Source organism: Pseudorca crassidens, chromosome 9, assembly GCF_039906515.1.
Source record: "Pseudorca crassidens isolate mPseCra1 chromosome 9, mPseCra1.hap1, whole genome shotgun sequence".
NCBI classification, from domain to species: Eukaryota; Metazoa; Chordata; class Mammalia; order Artiodactyla; family Delphinidae; genus Pseudorca; species Pseudorca crassidens.
Window position 1 is genome coordinate 98,153,697 of NC_090304.1, and position 17,225 is coordinate 98,170,921.

A 17,225-nucleotide genomic window follows, 5' to 3' on the forward strand; every position below is an offset into this window, starting at 1 on the left:
TCTGTTACCAAAGCCAGATAATATCACTACAAGAAAAGAAAACATTGATCAATATCAACAGGTCAATATCCCTGATACATATAGATGCGAAAAATCTCAACAAAATACTAGCAAACCAAATTCAATAGCACATTAAAAGGATCATACATCATGAGCAAGTGAGGTTTATCTCTGGGATGCAAGGATGGTTCAACACATGCAAATTAATAATGTGAATCACATGATCATCTCAATAGATGCAGAAAAAGCATTTGACAAAAGTCAACATAGTTTCATGACAAAAACTCTCAACAAAGTGGGTATAGAAGGAACATACCTAAACATAATAAAGGCAATATATGGCAAGTCCACAGCTAACATCATACTCAACAGTGAAAGGTAGAAAGCGTCCCTCTAAGATCAGGAACAAGACAAGGGTGCCCACTATTACTGTTCCTATCTAGCATAGTACTAGAAGTCCTAGCCAGAGCAATTAGGCAAGTAGAAGAAATAAAAGGCATCCAAATCAGAAAAGAAGAAGTAAAATTGTCTTGGTTTGCTGATGACATAATCTTGTATATAGAAAATCCTAAAGACACCATAAAGAAAACATTAGAGGGAACTCCCTGGCAGTCTAGTGGTTAGGACTCAGTGCTTTCACTGCAGGGGCCTGGGTTCAATCCCTGGTCAGGGAATTAAGATTCTGCAAGCTGCATGGTGCAGCCAAAAAAAAAATTAGAACCAAATGAGTCCAGTAAAGTTACAGGATACAAAATCAATATACAAAAATCAGTTGCATTTCTGTACACTAACAATAACTATCTGAGAAAGAAATAAAACAATCCCATTTACAATAGTATCAAAAAGAATAAACTACTTAGGAATAAATTTAACCAGGAAGTAAAAACTGTAAGACATTGATGAAAGACATTGAAGATGACACAAATAAATGTAAAGATATTTCATGTTCATGAACTGGGAGAGTTGACATTGTTAAAATGTTTATACTACCCAAAGCCATCTAAGGACAGACTGCAAACTCCATCAAAGTTGTATTTTTTACAGAAATAGAAAAAACAACCCTAAAATTCATATGTAACTACAAAAGACCACCAACAGACAAAGCAATCTTGAGAAAGAACAAAGGTGAAGACATCACACTTCCTGACTTCAAGGCAATTACTTCATGATACAGGCATAAAAAAAGACACAAAGACCAATGGAATACAATGGAGAGCCCAGAAATAAACACACACATACACAGTCATCCAATATTTGACAAGGGATCCAAGAATACTCAATGGGTAAAGGACAGTCTCTTCAATAAATCATGATGGGAAAACTGGATAATCACATGCAAATGAATGGAAATTGATCCCCTATCTAATACCACTCACAAAAATTATCTCGAAATGGATTAAGAGCTTCAATGTAATATGTGAAACCATAAAATTCCTAGAAGAAAACATAGATAAAAATCTCCTTGATACTGGTCTTAGCAAGGCTTTTTTGATATGACACTAAAAACACAAGTAGCAAAGGAAAGAAATCAATAAGTGGGAGTACATCAAAGTAAAAAGCTTCTGCACAGAAAAAGAAACAATGAACAAGATGAAAGGCAACCTATGGAATAGGAGAAAATATTTGCAAACCATCTCTCTGACAGGAAGTTAATATCTAAAATATAAAAGGAGCTCATATAACTCAATAGCAAAATTTAAAACTCACAAATAATTCTATTAAAAAATGAGCAACGGGCCTGAATAGATATTTTTCCAAATAAGACAAACAAATGACCAACAGGCACATGAAAATGTGCTCAACATCACTAATCATCAGAGAAATGCAAATCCAAACCACAGTGAGATATCACCTCACACCTGTTAAAATGGTCATTATCAGAAAAGATAAGAGATAACATGTGTTGGCAAGGATGTGAAGAAGGGGAGCCCTTGTGCAGTGTTGATGAAATATAAATTGGTGCAACCACTGTGGAAAGCAGTATGGAGTTTCCTCAAAAAATTAAAAATACAACTACCATACGATCCAGCAATTCCACTTCTGCGTAGAAATCCAAAGGAAATGAAATCTCTGTTCTGTGTTACCGCATCATTATTCACAATAGCCAAGACATGGAAACAACCTAAGTGTCTATAAATGGATGAATCTAGATTTAGATATAGATAGATATAGATATACACAGTGGAGTGTTTATTCAGCCTTTAAAAAAGGGAACTCTTGCCATTCTTGACAACATAAATGGACTTTGAGGGCATTATGCTAAATAGAATAAGTAGACAGAGAAAGACAAATGCTATATGATCTCACTTATAGTAAACTCTAAAATGGCTGAACTCATAGAAGCAAAGAGTAGAAGTATGCTTACCAGGGGCTGGGGATGGGGGAAGAGGAGATGTTGGCCAAAGGGTACAAACTTCAAATTATAAGAGGAATAAGTTTGCGGGGGGGCGGCTAATGTACAGTATGGTGACTATAGTTAACCACATTGTATTGTACACTTGAAAGTTGCTATAAGGTTAGATTTTAAATGTTCTCACAATCACAACAATGGTAATTATGTGAAGTGAAGGATGTGCTAACTAACCTTACTGTGGTAAACATTTTGCAATATATACATGTATCATCGCATTGTGCACCTTAAACTTATACCATACTATATGTCAATTATATCTCAATAAAGCTGGGTGGGGGGAGAATAATTAAGCTGTAAATTTCTTGGATTACAAAGTTCGAGTCTTACGGTTTTGTTTATTTCTAGTTCTGAGCTTAGTGTTTCGTAGCTCTTAGGCACAGTTGATGAAGAAATACAACTTTATGGGATCTCAATCAGTTGGTAAAAAGCAACATTTCTGAATTTAAAGAAACATTCCCTAAGGGACATACAAATCACAACACCCATGTCTGGTTTAAACCAATGTGGACTGCTGGGTATACTTCTCACCAAATCATGCTTTTGAAATATTTATTTATACTTTCTCTGCTTTGAATAAATGGCTGTAAATGAATGAGAGAACATTTTGATATGATCTGATCACTTAGGATAAATATTCTACTTACGTAAATACAAATTGCTGTTATTATTTCTGCACCTCACTCCGAGGCCTGAGCCAGCTTTTTAATTTTACATATAAATTTGCGCACGAACTGGTTAGCCAAATGGATAAAGCAAAGGCAGTAAGCCAGGAAAATCTGCATCTGGATTCTCCGTAGGACTCTGGGCAAGTGCTGCCTTGCAGCCTCAGAGGCAAATTTATTTGTGTAGTACAGATGGTTGCCTCAGACAGTTTGTAACACAAATTGCTATTATAGTGTGTCATTCTCATTAATTTAGAACCATATCAGTTTTGTCCCAGTTACAAATGGATAAAAAGTCTGTTGATTTCAAACTTTCAATTACATACACATATATATATATGTATAATAATATATATACACATACACATGTATGTATGTAGATATCTTAAAATATATCTACTTTAACTCAGGAGGTAAGATAAGGATATGTGACTGATTCTAACCCAAGTGTCTGCCTCCCTTATTTATTTATTTGTTTGTTTGTTTTTGGCTGCGTTGGGTCTTCGTTGCTGTGCGTGGGCTTTCTCTAGTTGCAGCGAGCGGGGGCTTCTCCTCGCTGCGGTGCGCGGGCTTCCCATTGTGGTGGCTTCTCTCGTTGCAGAGCACAGGCTCTAGGCACACGGGCCTCAGTAGTTGTGCCACGTGGGCTCAGTAGTTGTGGCTCACGGGCTCTAGAGTGCAGGCTCAGTAGTTGTGGCACACGGGCTTAGTTGCCCCGCGGCACCTGGGATCTTCCTGGACCAGGGCTCGAACCCACATCCCCTGCATTGGCAGGCAGATTCTTAACCACTGCGCCACCAAGGAGGTCCCTTTTTTTTTTTAATTTATTTTTTAAATTGAGGTATGGTCAATTTCCAATGTTGTGTTAATTTCTGCTGTACAGCAAAGTGATTCAGTTATACATATATATACATTCTTTTTTATATTCTTTTCCATTACGGTTTATCCCAGGATATTGAGTATAGTTCCCTGTGCTGTATATACAGCAGGACCTTGTTGTTTATCCGTTCTATATATACTAGTTTGCACCTGCTAGTGCCTCCCTTTCTTGAGGGAGCACTTTCCTCTAGCACATTTAGGGATTGGTATTAGGTTGGTTCCTGTCAGTCCTTGTAACATCTGCTACCTACTCCTCTCTTCTGTTTTCTGCTCATTTTATATCTGATCATTACTCAGATTAACTTCTCCTGATATGAAGCTGTTATATAGCCAAGAGGGTCTCCATGGAATCGTGCTTATGTGGATTCCGTTTGATGGAGAAGATCACGGGAAGCTCCTTAGAGGTACTTTCTCTTGAGCCAAGTCTTGTAGGATGCAAGGGAATAAGCTAGACAAGTGAAAATACTTTCCAGGGAGGGGACAGCGTGATGTACTTATTCATTCAGGCGAAAGGGTGAATCTGGCGCTGCAAGGCAACACTGATCACCAGCACAGTACACCCCTAGACACACTGATCACCAGCACAGTACACCCCTAGACACATGAACTGTTGGCTTAGGTGGAGTTAAGACACGGGCCTGCAGAAGGGACAAGACCATGAAGGGACTAGAGTATGTAACGAATACGATTATGCAGATACAGGCACTGTTTGCAGAATTTAGTGTGGTCGACAACTACTTCCCTTTACTTCATATTTTGATTACTTTTTTCTGCCTGAGTTAAACCCACCTCAGTCTTTCTGGCATGGGCGATCTAGCAGTCTAGTTCTGTCTCACCTAGTTAGCAGTGTTTTTGAGAGTATCACTAAAAGCCCTCTGGCTTGTCTAACATTCTCCCAGCCTCTTTTCCCAACAACTGCCTGATTCGCTCCCTATTTCTAAAATCAAACCAATAAGAGTGAGAATTTAGATAATTCATCTCCTCTCTAGCAGAGCATTCCATGACAGACCATATCATGAGCTACTAGCCTGACTTTGGATTGGCTGCCCTTAGGTGAGGCCCCAGCCTCGGTGGTGGTAGGAGGGATGGGTGGGCTAAAGATGCAGAAACCACATGGTACAGAATGTGCTACCAAAGGCTGTTCCCTCAGCAGGAATTGTGAGCCGGGCCTGTCCCCTTTGACCAGGCCCTGGGTGTGGCAGGCACTGTACTGGCATGGGATCAAGGCCCAGCTCCATCACTCACTAGCTATGCTGCCTTGAATAAGTGACTTAATCTCACAGAGCAACCGGACCCAGATTCTTTAAACTGAGAATGAAAAATACTTAACTTGCAAAGTGAATATGAGCTTTGGAAATAAGTATATATAAAGTATCTGGTTCATAGCCAGTGCTCAATAAATGGTGATACACACACACCAAACTTTACTTTTTTAATTTTTAAGAAGCACATCATGTTTAACCCAGTTTATAGATGATGCTTTTCCTAATCACTGCATTTATCATTGAACATTTTAAGTTTTTTCCAATTTCAACTTTATAATTTAACGCTGTGGTAAACATCATCATGAATATAGTCTTACATTTTGAATTATTTTAAGATAAATCCTTATGATATGCTTCATTAGAACAAAGGATATGAATTTCTATGGATTTTTAATGCATATTGTCAAACAGGGATTCACAATGAATTAAAGATTAATTCTTAAAAATGTTGAGCTTAAAAATTATGATTTGGGCTTCCCTGGTGGTGCAGTGGTTGAGAGTCCGCCTGCCGATGCAGGGGACACAGGTTCGTGCCCCGGCCCGGGAAGATCCCACATGCTGCGGAGCAGCTAGGCCCGTGAGCCATGGCCGCTGAGACTGCATGTCCGGAGCCTGTGCTCCGCAACGGGCGAGGTCACAACAGTGAGAGGCCCGCGTACCGCAAAAAAAAAAAAAAAATTATCTTGGCGACACACCTAAATAAATATTACACTTGCTTTTTTATCTTTTTCTTATTTATAGATGTAATTGGTATTTTATTGCTGTTTAGATTTGTGTTACTATGATTACCAATATTAGATTTAAAAATGTTTATTAGTTGATTTTCCTCTTGTGTAATTGGACTGTTCATGTACTTTACTGATGAGGTTTACAAAGTGTATATATTATATGCATATACTTACACACACACAAATATATATACACACATATTAATCTCATTTATGATACTCATTATATATTAAATTTTTATGCATAATTTCACATATTTATAGATTTTCCACTTTGCCATACTATTTGAAATTTCTGTTTTTATATCAGTGCTAGATTTAAAATGCATTCTAATATATGGAATGAATAGTCCCTTTTCCTTACTTTCTTCTCTCTCCTTTTTGTTCTCTTTTTTTTTTTTGATTATTTATCATCATCAAGATGGTTGCTTAGTGGGACTTCCCTGGTGGCACAGTGGTTAAGAATCTGCCTCCCAATGCAGGGTAAATGGGTTTGAGCCCTGGTCTGGGAAGATCCCACATGCCACGGAGCAACGAAGCCCATGCACCACAACTACTGAGTTTGTGTCCCACAGCTACTGAAGCCTGCGTGCCTAGAGCCTGTGCTCCACAACAAGAGAAGCCACCTCAATGAGAAGCCCGCACACCACAACGAAGAGTAGCCCCAGCTCAGCACAGCTAGAGAAAGCCCACATGCAGCAACGAAAATAAATAAATTAAATAAATAAATAAATTTATAAATTAAAAAAAAAAAAGATGGTTGCTTAGTAAGACTAGTAAAGTGAGAGAAAATAAAATCCCTGACATCATGACTGGTAAAGAAAAAGTCAGGGAGAAAGTAGAAAATTGTTGGAATAAAAAAGGATATAACAAGTACACCAGGGATTTTTAAAATAAAAAAATATTGTGGACAACTTTCTGCCATTAAGTTAGAAAACACAGACAATTTCCTGCAAACACAAATGTTACTGACTAAAACTGACTTAAGGAAAAATGGAAAATTTCAATGTATCTAAAACCATGAAAGGAATTGAATTAGGAGTTTACAGTCTACAATCAGCAGAGTAGATAGATACGTTAAGTAAAAAGCCAACGAACTTATATGTAGCTTCTGAGCCACAGTGTTAGTTTCTAAATTAAGGATCAGGACATAATGAAACCTGATATAAGATTGATTTTATTAAAATTTGAAAGAGCCCTGTGATGCCCCTCTTTCTCTAGTGCCCTAATGTTATAGACTGGGTATTTGTGCCCCCTCCCAAATTCATATGTTAAACCCTAATGTGATGATATTAAAAGGAGTGATTTGGAGGGAGGTGATTAAGTCATGAGGGTGGAGCCCTCATGAATGGAATTAGTGTCCTTATATAAAAGGCCCCAGAGAGATCCCTTACCTCTTTCTCTGTGTGAGGATACAGCAAAAAAAGATGGCCATCTACAAACCAGGAAGTGAATGTCTTCCATGTCTGTCTCACCAGACAATGAATCTGCCGGAGCCTTGATCCTGGACTTCCCAGCCTCCAGAACTGTGAGAAATAAATGTTTGTTGTTTATAAGCCAACCACTTTCTGGTATTTTTGTCATAACAGCACAAATGAACTAAAACACCTGAACATGTGCTTATTTGCTTAATGGTTAATCTAGGGGTCTTTCTCTGTCTCTAACAATAGAAGATTTATCTAGATTAGTGTTTAATACTATTCATGTTATACTCTATTCTATGCACTGAAAGTTTGTCTTTCCCAAATTCATATGTTGAAGCCCTAATCCCCACTGTGATGATATTTGGAGGTAGGGCCTTTGGGAAGTAATTAGGTCATGAGGATGGAGCTCTCATGAATGAGATTAGTGCTCTTATAAAAAGAAACTTGAGAGAGATTATCTCTCTCTCTCTGCCATGAGAGGATACAGCACAAAGGTGGCCATTGTAAACCAGGAAGAAGGCTCTCACCAAGAACTTGACCATGCTGACAAGTTGGACTTCCAGCCTCCAGAACCATGAGAAATACATGTTTGTTGCTTAAGCCACACAGTCTATGGTATTCTGTTCTAGCAGCCTGAACAGATAAAGACACTCTACCATACTAATGCGAGAATGTAAAATCCAATCCTTCTTATGAACATCCATACTCTAAAATATATCTACACTTCTATAATTAAAATATTCAAGAAATTCATCTGGAGAAGGGTATTCAAGATCTAGCTTAGACATTGTGTAATTTATATATTGAGGGTTTTTCTTACTGTTCTATTGAAATATGCTCCACGATGCTTCCAGTTGGAAGAAATAGAAAAATCAACCAAGAGCATTTGACTCAAACACTAAAAAATTGACCAGCTGGCATTTACACAAAGTCCAGAGATGGGTCAGCCTCCAGGGTTGGTTGTTTGAGCAACTCACTTGTGTCATCAAGAACATAGGTTCTTTCTATCTCTTTGCTCTGTAACCACAGGGTTTGTATCATTCTACAACTGGTGACTGGTTCCCCTCTGGGTTGTAGGACAGCTGCTGGTTACAGTAAGGCCCGCTGACTTCTTTATTTACATCCAGCAGATGAGAGAAATTGCCTCTCCCTAAGACAACAAATGGAAAGTCTTTATCTTCAGCCTTTGGGGGCCAGTTTACATCCCCTCACACAACGGTAGGGCTAGGTCCTTGAAGTAATCCCTGGCTTCCTGACCAGAGCCCATCAATGGAGCTCAGCTCACTTCCTCAAAGCTCACTGCTGCCACACAATGGGAAGGGAGAAGAAATGCTGAGGAAACAAGCATGCCATCCACTACAAAAGATCTGCTCAGGAAACACTCATGCTTTTGCTGAAGTGACATTTGATTGCATGTTCATTTGGGAGTTTGCTATACAAAAGGAATTACAGTGTTTCTTCCAATTAGAGTCCGAAGCAGATCGTGCAAAGGTCAAGTGCAGGTCAGAAATGCTGTTAGATTTCAGGCAATTTATAAAGTATCAAGGCTCGAATGTCAATAAATCGCCTAAACTGATTTTTTTCAACCTAATTGGAAAAACATGTCAGTTGTCAGATAAACCATTTAAAGCTAAAGGTGCAGCTAAGTATTAAGGGCAATGAATATATCCAAAGACATGCAAGACAGATTCTTTCAATCCAGGCAAGACCATTCCCCTGACAATCTAAGGCTGCCTTATACCACAGCGTTGATTTATAACCACTAAGATATAACATCCATTAGAAAGCATCAATGCTCTTTATCTGTAGGAAGCTTATTTATCAGTGTGATAGCATCTACATATATAGAACACACTATTTTCTCTTTAAAATTTGTATGAAGTCATACATGCACATTGTAACAAAACTCAATCAGCATCAATAAATAGTAAAAAACCAAATGTAAGTTTCTTTCTCACTTAATTTCCCCAGAGTGCCCTTCCCTAAAGGTTTATCAGTTTCTTGTATGTCCTTCCCCAGATATTCTATATACGTGACAACATATACATCCTTTTAAAAAATATGAATGGGAACACATGCTACGTGCAGTTCTATCCCCTGCCCAATTTCATTTAACGATATGTTCGTATGTATAGAGGGACCTAAATCTTGAATAGCTGCCTGAGTATACGCCATGGCTCTAAAGCAGAGGTGAGAGCAGCACTGAGCTCAGGTGAAGAACGGGGTAGGAAGGAGTCATCCAATGCTCGGGCAGGGAAGATGCAGTTACTAACAGGAGGTCCGGAGGAAAGCACCGCAGCACCTGAAGTGAGGGGGGAAACCTGCCAACAAGGGGCAAAAGTGATGCAGATAAAGGAGGCTGGGGTCTCACAAATTACCTGAGGTTGAGTTTTAGTCTTTCAACCAGTTAGAGACAAACCAAAGAATTTTACCATGCGTCTGAAGACAAAGAGTTCTTCACTCAATCAATCAAGATTTTTTTTTTCTACTTGTGTACGTGGTTTTTGAATGGGCTATTTTTTTTTTTTTTTTGCAGTACGAGGGCCTCTCACTGTTGTGGCCTCTCCCGTTGCGGAGCACAGGCTCCGGACGCGCAGGCTCAGCGGCCATGGCTCACGGGCCCAGCCGCTCCACAGCATGTGGGATCTTCCCCGACCGGGGCACGAACCCGTGTCCCCTGCATCGGCAGGCAGACTCTCAACCAGTGCGCCACCAGGGAAGCCCTGGGCTATTTTTTTTTTAATATCTGGGAAAAAACGTAATTCGAAAAGATACAGGGACTTCCCTGGTGGTGCAGTGGTTAAGATTCCGTGCTTCCAACGCAGGGGTTGCAGGTTTGATCCCTGGTCGGGGAACTAAGTTCCCGCATGCCGCGCGGTGTGGCCAAAAAAAAAGATACATGCACCCCAATGTTCACTGAATGGGCTATTTTTGAGTAAACGCCTTACATCCCAGGGTATTCCTTCAGCTGGAGTATCCCTGTATTTGAGATTCTCTAATTCACCACTAGATGGACCTATTTGATATTTTGTCTTCCAAGAAAGAGAATGGTTTTTTTATTCAGTGAGGTCTTCCTAGCAAGGATTTAGGCCACTGACCTTAACACAAGATTTATTTGAGCTTTTAAAAAAATAATTCATTCATACAAAATAATGAATAAACGGTACTCATACACTTAAGTGATGTTACTAAAAACAAATACCTCTACGTTAAACCTCCTGGCTTAAGAAATAAAACACAACCTAATAAATCTTTTAAGCCCACCATGCCCCCTCTCTGAGCTTCTCCCTCCCCTTTTCATCCATACGAAACCAGCATTCTGAATTATAAATTACTAGCTACTTTAAAAAAGTTTTATTACGTATCCCTAAATAATATAATATTTAATTTTTACAGGTCTTGAAACTTATATAAAGAATTCATATGTATTTTTTAACGTTTTTCTCACTCATCTATTTCTGAGATTCCCCCATCTTGATATGCATATTTCTAGTGCATTTTTTAAAACTGCTCTATGATATTGTGTGGTATAAATGGATTAAAATTCATTTACCTGTTTTACTGATTTGGGACTTGCTTTTATTTTCATTCAGCGCTATGATTTTAAGATTCTCATTTTCATTCATGCAGCTAAAACGTAGATAGATTAAATGTTCTTGCTGTGTAGTCTAATAATTCCAATATCAATCTTGGGAGTCTGACACTTTAGTTTCTTATATTTTTTTCTGCTGACTTTTGTTTATTTGGGCTTGTTTCTTTATGTGTTTTAGTAATTTTTTTTTTTTAATTGTGAGTGCATGCTCCTTTGGTGGTAATTCTCTGAAAATAATGTTTTGTTTCTGTTTTCTCCTCCATGCTAATACATCTTTAATTAGCCAAAGAAACTCTCTACTTCTCTCCTCTGGAAATCATCCCACCCATTGCTCTGTTGTCTTTGTCTCTTGTCTTCAGCAATACTGAGGCAAGTACTCTTTCTTTGGTGCAGGGAAATGCATTGTTTGCTGTTTTCTCCAATGATGAATATGTCGGGAAAGGCTGGTGGCAAAGCTATTGCCATTGGCTTCCTACACATGACTCAGGTCAAGAGTCAGGTTCTCTCTCTTTCTGTGTGTGTGTGTGTGTGTGTATGTGTGTGTGTTGGTGATACCATCAATCTGTCCCAGGTTAGCACTCCCCATCAATGTACATGGGTTAGCAGAACTTGATGAAATGGCTAATTGATTTGGCCAAGGTCCAAATCAATCCAGAAGATGTCCATCTGGATGGTGCCCACAAAGATCTTCCTCACTTCACAGAACTTATACTTGGCCTCCTCGGGCACAACCTGATGAACAACTTGGGTCACAGATCAGATGGAAATTCCCACCACTCTTGTCCATGTTGATGACACCCATGAAACTGGCAGGGTAGCTTATATCAGCGTGCAGCCTGCCCTCAATCTTAAGGAACCATGGTGTGCAGATCTTCTTTACTTTCTCTCCTGTACTGACACACTTGAGTCCCTTCCTTTGTAAAATGATGAGAGGGCCCAGTTGATGCATGAACGGCAAAAACATCAGTTAGGATGTCCAGCATCGAGTGATTTGGAACAGCTGTGTACTTCAGGACCGTAGGTCATGACTATCCTAGGCATAGGAAGAGCTGAAATCAATGTTTCACATGAATTACACAGGGAAGATTTGACCCACTAGTGCCAGGCATCTGGTATTCAGACCATGTAGGTAGCATGAATTATGTCTCCAAATCAGCACGAGTGTGAGCTTACTTTCTTTTCTTTTTCTTTCTTCCTTCCTTCCTTCCTTCCTTCCTTTCTTTCTTTCTTTCTTTCTTTTTCTTTCTTCCTTCCTTCCTTCCTTCCTTCTTCCTTTCCTTCCTTCCTTCCTTCTTTCCTTCGTTCTTTCCTTCTTTCTCTCTTTCTTTCTCTTTTGATCTTTCTTTCCCTGCTTATCCTAGAGCCACATGCAAACAGACAAACCTCCCTTTGAAACATTATTTTCTACATCAACCCTTCTTAGAGTTCTGGCTTATGCTAGAATCTTGGATTCTACTTCCCACCCTTCTTTGGATCCAGACTTTGTCTCCTATTCATTAGAGGCCATTAAAAGCCGAGGCCTTCTCAGTTCAAGTCACAAGGGTAGTTGCTACCACCCTAACAATAACAACAAACCAGATAAGCTACAAAATCATAATTTTTTAAACCCACCAGAGATCTGAGGATAGAACTAAATCTAACCAAATGAAAATCTAGAAAGTAAAGAGGCCTTTCTTTAAGAGTAGAGACCTATAGGTGTTTTCATTCTAGCAGAGCAACTGAAAGAGGACAGAATACTTCATAGTAGGTGATAAAGAGAAACCAGCCATATTTTAATGAATTTATAAAGACCGCATGTGAGCTTCCATGATGCATTAGAATCCCAAGGAACCCGGCCACGGAAAGAGTATCACCTACCTGCCACTCTTTCCCACAGGCCTTCATCAAGGGCACATAGATAGTATGCTGAAGGCTGAAAGGAGAGCAAAAGAGCTTAGAGAGATCCCGTATAAGGTGCTCAGACCTCTTCCGAGTTGAGACAGTGGCCCATTGCAGAGAAGTAGCAAGGCGGAAAGAGGAGATGAGAAATCTCTCTGCAGCACTTGGGCTTTTACTGAGTGCAAAGCAGTAACTGCCAGACTGAAAGCAGGACAGTAGAGCATAGGGAGATCTCCTTGGGTACATAAAGGTAGGGATGGAACTGAAGGGCAAAGAGATACTTCCAGTGACTTGAAAAGCTAGAATTCAGACTGTTAAGCAGAGAGAGACATCACTCATGGTTCAGAAAGCTGTAGATTAACAAAGAAACATCTGATGTCTCACTGGTGCTTATTTGGCGCTTCTACAGGGCCAGGGATTCTTAGCCTCCTGACAGAATCAGGGATGAGCGATTTTCTGGAGGAAATATCATTTATTTCAGCCGCTAATGCTCTTTTATACACTATGTCCAATGTACGCTGAAGACTATGAGACACACAAAGAAGCAAGGAAATGGACCCCATGATCATGGGAGGAAAGAAGCAGACTGGGAGATGAATCAGATATCGGAATTATGAGAGAGGGACTTTAAAATAACCACAAAAACGTGTTAGAGGACCTACTAGAAAAGCCGGAGAACTTTCACAAACATATGGGGAATGTCAGCAGAGAGATGGAAATGATAAAAACGGATCATGTGGAAGTGCTAGAAATGAAAAATATGCTATTATAAGTGAAGAATTTATTTGACAGAATCAGAAGCAGCCTGGACACCAAGGAAGAAAAAGATCTATAAAGTTAAAGAAATTATATAAACTGAAATGAAAAAATAAAAATGAGAGAAAATACAATAAAGTATCTGAGATCTGTGGGACACACAGATGTAATAATTAGAGTATGACAGGAAAAGGAGAGAGAATGGGGCCGAAGAAACCATTGAAGAGATAATGGCTGAGAATTTTCCAAAATTTTTTAAAGGTTTCGATTAGCAAACTCTGAGCATGTGTGTGCATGCGCGCACACACACACACACACACACACACACACACACACACACACACAACACCACACACCTAGGCACATCAGACTCAAACTGCCGAAAACCAAGATAAAGAGGAAATCTCAACAGCAGCCATTATATATTACATACAAGGAAACAAGAAGAATGATTGCTGACTTCTTATTAGAAACAAGGTGGACCAGAGACAGTGAAAAGACAACTTTAAGCACTTGAAGAAGAAAAAGACAACCTAGAATTCTACATGCAGCAAAATATATCCTGCAAAAGCAAACGTAAAATAAAGACATTTTCAGATTGACCAAAGTGAAGCAATTTCATCTCCAGAAGAGCCGCACTACAAGAAATGCTAAAAGAGTTACTCAGGCTAAAGAGAAATGATGTGGAATGGAAATTTAGAGCTGAAGGAAGGAATGAAGAACACAAGAAAAGTATGTGGGTAAATAAAAAAAGACGGATTTCATTATGTTTAAGAGATAGACATACACTTATATCTAAACTGCTTTAAGAGACTATGGGCTACTTAAAGCAAAAACAATAACAATGTTTTGTGGTGTTTATAGCGTATGTAGAAGTAAAACACACGACAGAGCACAAAGGAAGAGGAGATAAATAGAACCATATTGTTGTAAGGTTCTTATACTGCTCACAAAGTAGTATAATACTATTTAAAAATAAACTATGGTAGGGCTTCCCTGGTGGTGCAGTGGTTGAGAGTCCGCCTGCCGATGCAGGGGACACGGGTTCATGCCCCGGTCCGGGAAGATCCCACATGCTGCGGAGCCATGGCTGCTGAGCCTGCATGTCCGGAGCCTGTGCTCCACAATGGGAGAGGCCACAACAGTGAGAGGCCCGTGTACCGCAAAAAAATAAAATAAAATAAACTATGGTAAGTCAAAGATGTATATTGTAATCTTTAAAATGCCACTAAAAAAATTCCTCAAATAGGAATAGCTAGAGAAGGTAAAATGGAATTCCAGAGAATATTCAATTCATTTAAAACAGGGCAGAAAGGCCTGGACCAGCTTCGGAGCAATGAGTGGGTCAGTGGGTGATGAGTGGGGACTAGGTGCAGTGGCCAGGGGCTGGGGGTAGACAGCCTGCCCCTCACGCCCAAGATCCTCAACTTGTCACGAGGCAGCAGTGTGCTGGGGGACTGGTAGCACCAGGAGTGACTGTAACTGCAGAAGTTGAATATCCAGGACAAGCTGAGGCCCTTCATCAGGAAGAGGAGCCCCCAGAACATCTAGCTTTGAAGGCTTGCGTGTGGGAGAGTTGGAGAGCTGTAAGGAGCAGAGACTCCACTCTTAAAAGGCTAAAAACTCACATGCTCCGAGACCCAGTATGGAGGCAGTTATTTGAAAGATGCCTAGGTCAGACCCACTTGCTGATCTTGGAGAGCTTCCTGGAGAAAGAGGAGGCAGCTGGGACTCCCCGTGGGGACACAGATGCTGGAGGCAGACATTTCAGGGAGGTCACTCCACCACAAGGACCTTGGTGCTGGCAAGTGCCACTTTGGAGCCCTCCCTCTAGCCTTAGTGCCAGGGGATTCCCTACCCACCAGACAGCTGGCACCAGCACTGAGACACCCCCAGGCCGCACAGCCAGCCACCCCAAGACCTGGCCCCATCCACCCGCAGCTGGCAGGCTCCAAACCAGGCAGGGTTGGCAGCCAACTGGGCCAGGGACCAGCCTCACTTACCAGTGTGTCCATAGTAGTTGGCTCCACCACAACAGAAGGGCACACAGGGGGTGCTCCTAGAGCACATAGCTCAAGGGACCAGAAGGGTGTGTGCTGCTGGACCCCATAGGACATCTCCTGCATAAACCCACTTCTCCAAGATCAGGAAATGTAACCAATCTATGCAATACCTACAAATAAACACAGAGAATCAGGTGAAATGAGGCAACACAGGAATATGTTGCAAACAAACGAACCAGATAAAATCCCAGAAGAACTAAGCAAAGTGAAGATAAGCAATCTACCCAATAAAGAGTTCAGGATAATAATCATAAAGATGTTCAACAAACCTGGGAGAAGAAAAGATGTACACAGTGAGAAGTTTTACAAAGACTTAGAAAATATAAACAAGAAGAACCAAACAGAGCTGAAGAGTACAATGACTGAAAAATTACACTAGAAGGAATCAACAGATTAGATGATACAGGGGAACAAATCAGTGAACTGGAAGACAGAGTAGTCGAAATTACCCAAGCGAAGCAGAAAAAAGAAGAAGAAATTGTTCTAAATGAGAATAGTTTAAGAGACTGCTATGACACCATCAAGCATACTAACATTCACATTACAGGGGTCCCAGAAGCAAAAGAGAGAGAGAAAGGGGCAGAGAATTTATTTGAAAAGATAAAAGCTGAAAACTTTCCTATCCTGGGAATGGAAACAGGCATCCAGGTCCAGGAAGCACAAAGAATTCCAAACAAGATCAATCCCAAAAGGAATGCACCAAGACACACTGTAATTAAAATTGCAAAACTTAAAGATCAAAAGAGAATCTTAAAAGCAGTAAGGGAAAAGCAACCAGTTACATACAAGGGAACTCCCATAAGACTATCACTGACTTTCAGTAGAAAGTTTCAGTAGAAACTCTGCAGGTCAGAAGGGAGTGACATGATATAATTAGAGTGATGAAAGGAAAAAACCTACAGCCAAGAATACTTGTCAAGGCTATCATTCAGATGAAGGAGAGATAAGAGTTTTACAGGCAAGCAAAAGCTGAGAGTCCAGCACCACTAAATTGGCTTTACAAGAAATGTTAAAGGGACTTCTCTAAGTGGACAAGAAAAGACTACAACTAGAAATATGAAATATGAAAATTACAAAAGGAAAAATCTCATTGGTAAAGGCAAATATATGGTAAATGTAGTAGATGAGCCACTTTTAAAGTTTAAAGGTTAAAATAAAAATTAAAAGACAAAAGTAGTAAAATCATCTACAGCCACATTAAGTAGTTAAGATATACACAAAACAAAAAGATGTAAAATATGAAGTCAAAAACATTAAACTTGGGGGGGGGGGGGCAGAGAGTAAACATGCAGGGTTTTTCTTAATGCATTTGAATTTAAGAGATCAACTTAAAAAATTTTTCTTGTATATAAAACACATGGTAACCACAAACCAACATATAGTAGATACAGACAAAAAAAGAAAGAGGAATCCAAACATAACACTAAAGACAGTCATCAGATCACAAGGGAAAAGAACATAAGAAGAAAAAAGGAATACAAAACAAACAGAAAACAGTTAACAAAATGGTAATAAGTACATACATATCAATAATTACTTTAAATGTAAATGGACCAAATGCTCCA

General features: G+C 39.7%; 1 long non-coding RNA gene across 2 annotated transcripts in view; it reads right to left on the reverse strand.

The window, feature by feature from the left end:
- The window catches only part of LOC137230971 (uncharacterized), a 91,463-nt gene that overhangs the window by 53,024 nt on the left and 21,214 nt on the right, over positions 1-17,225 (reverse strand). For both annotated transcript variants that reach the window (XR_010946321.1, XR_010946320.1), the window contains exons 2-3: positions 15,601-15,770; positions 7,342-7,473 (exon numbers count right to left, since the gene is read on the reverse strand). This is a non-coding gene — a long non-coding RNA (uncharacterized lncRNA). The remainder of the gene's footprint in view (positions 1-7,341; positions 7,474-15,600; positions 15,771-17,225) is intronic.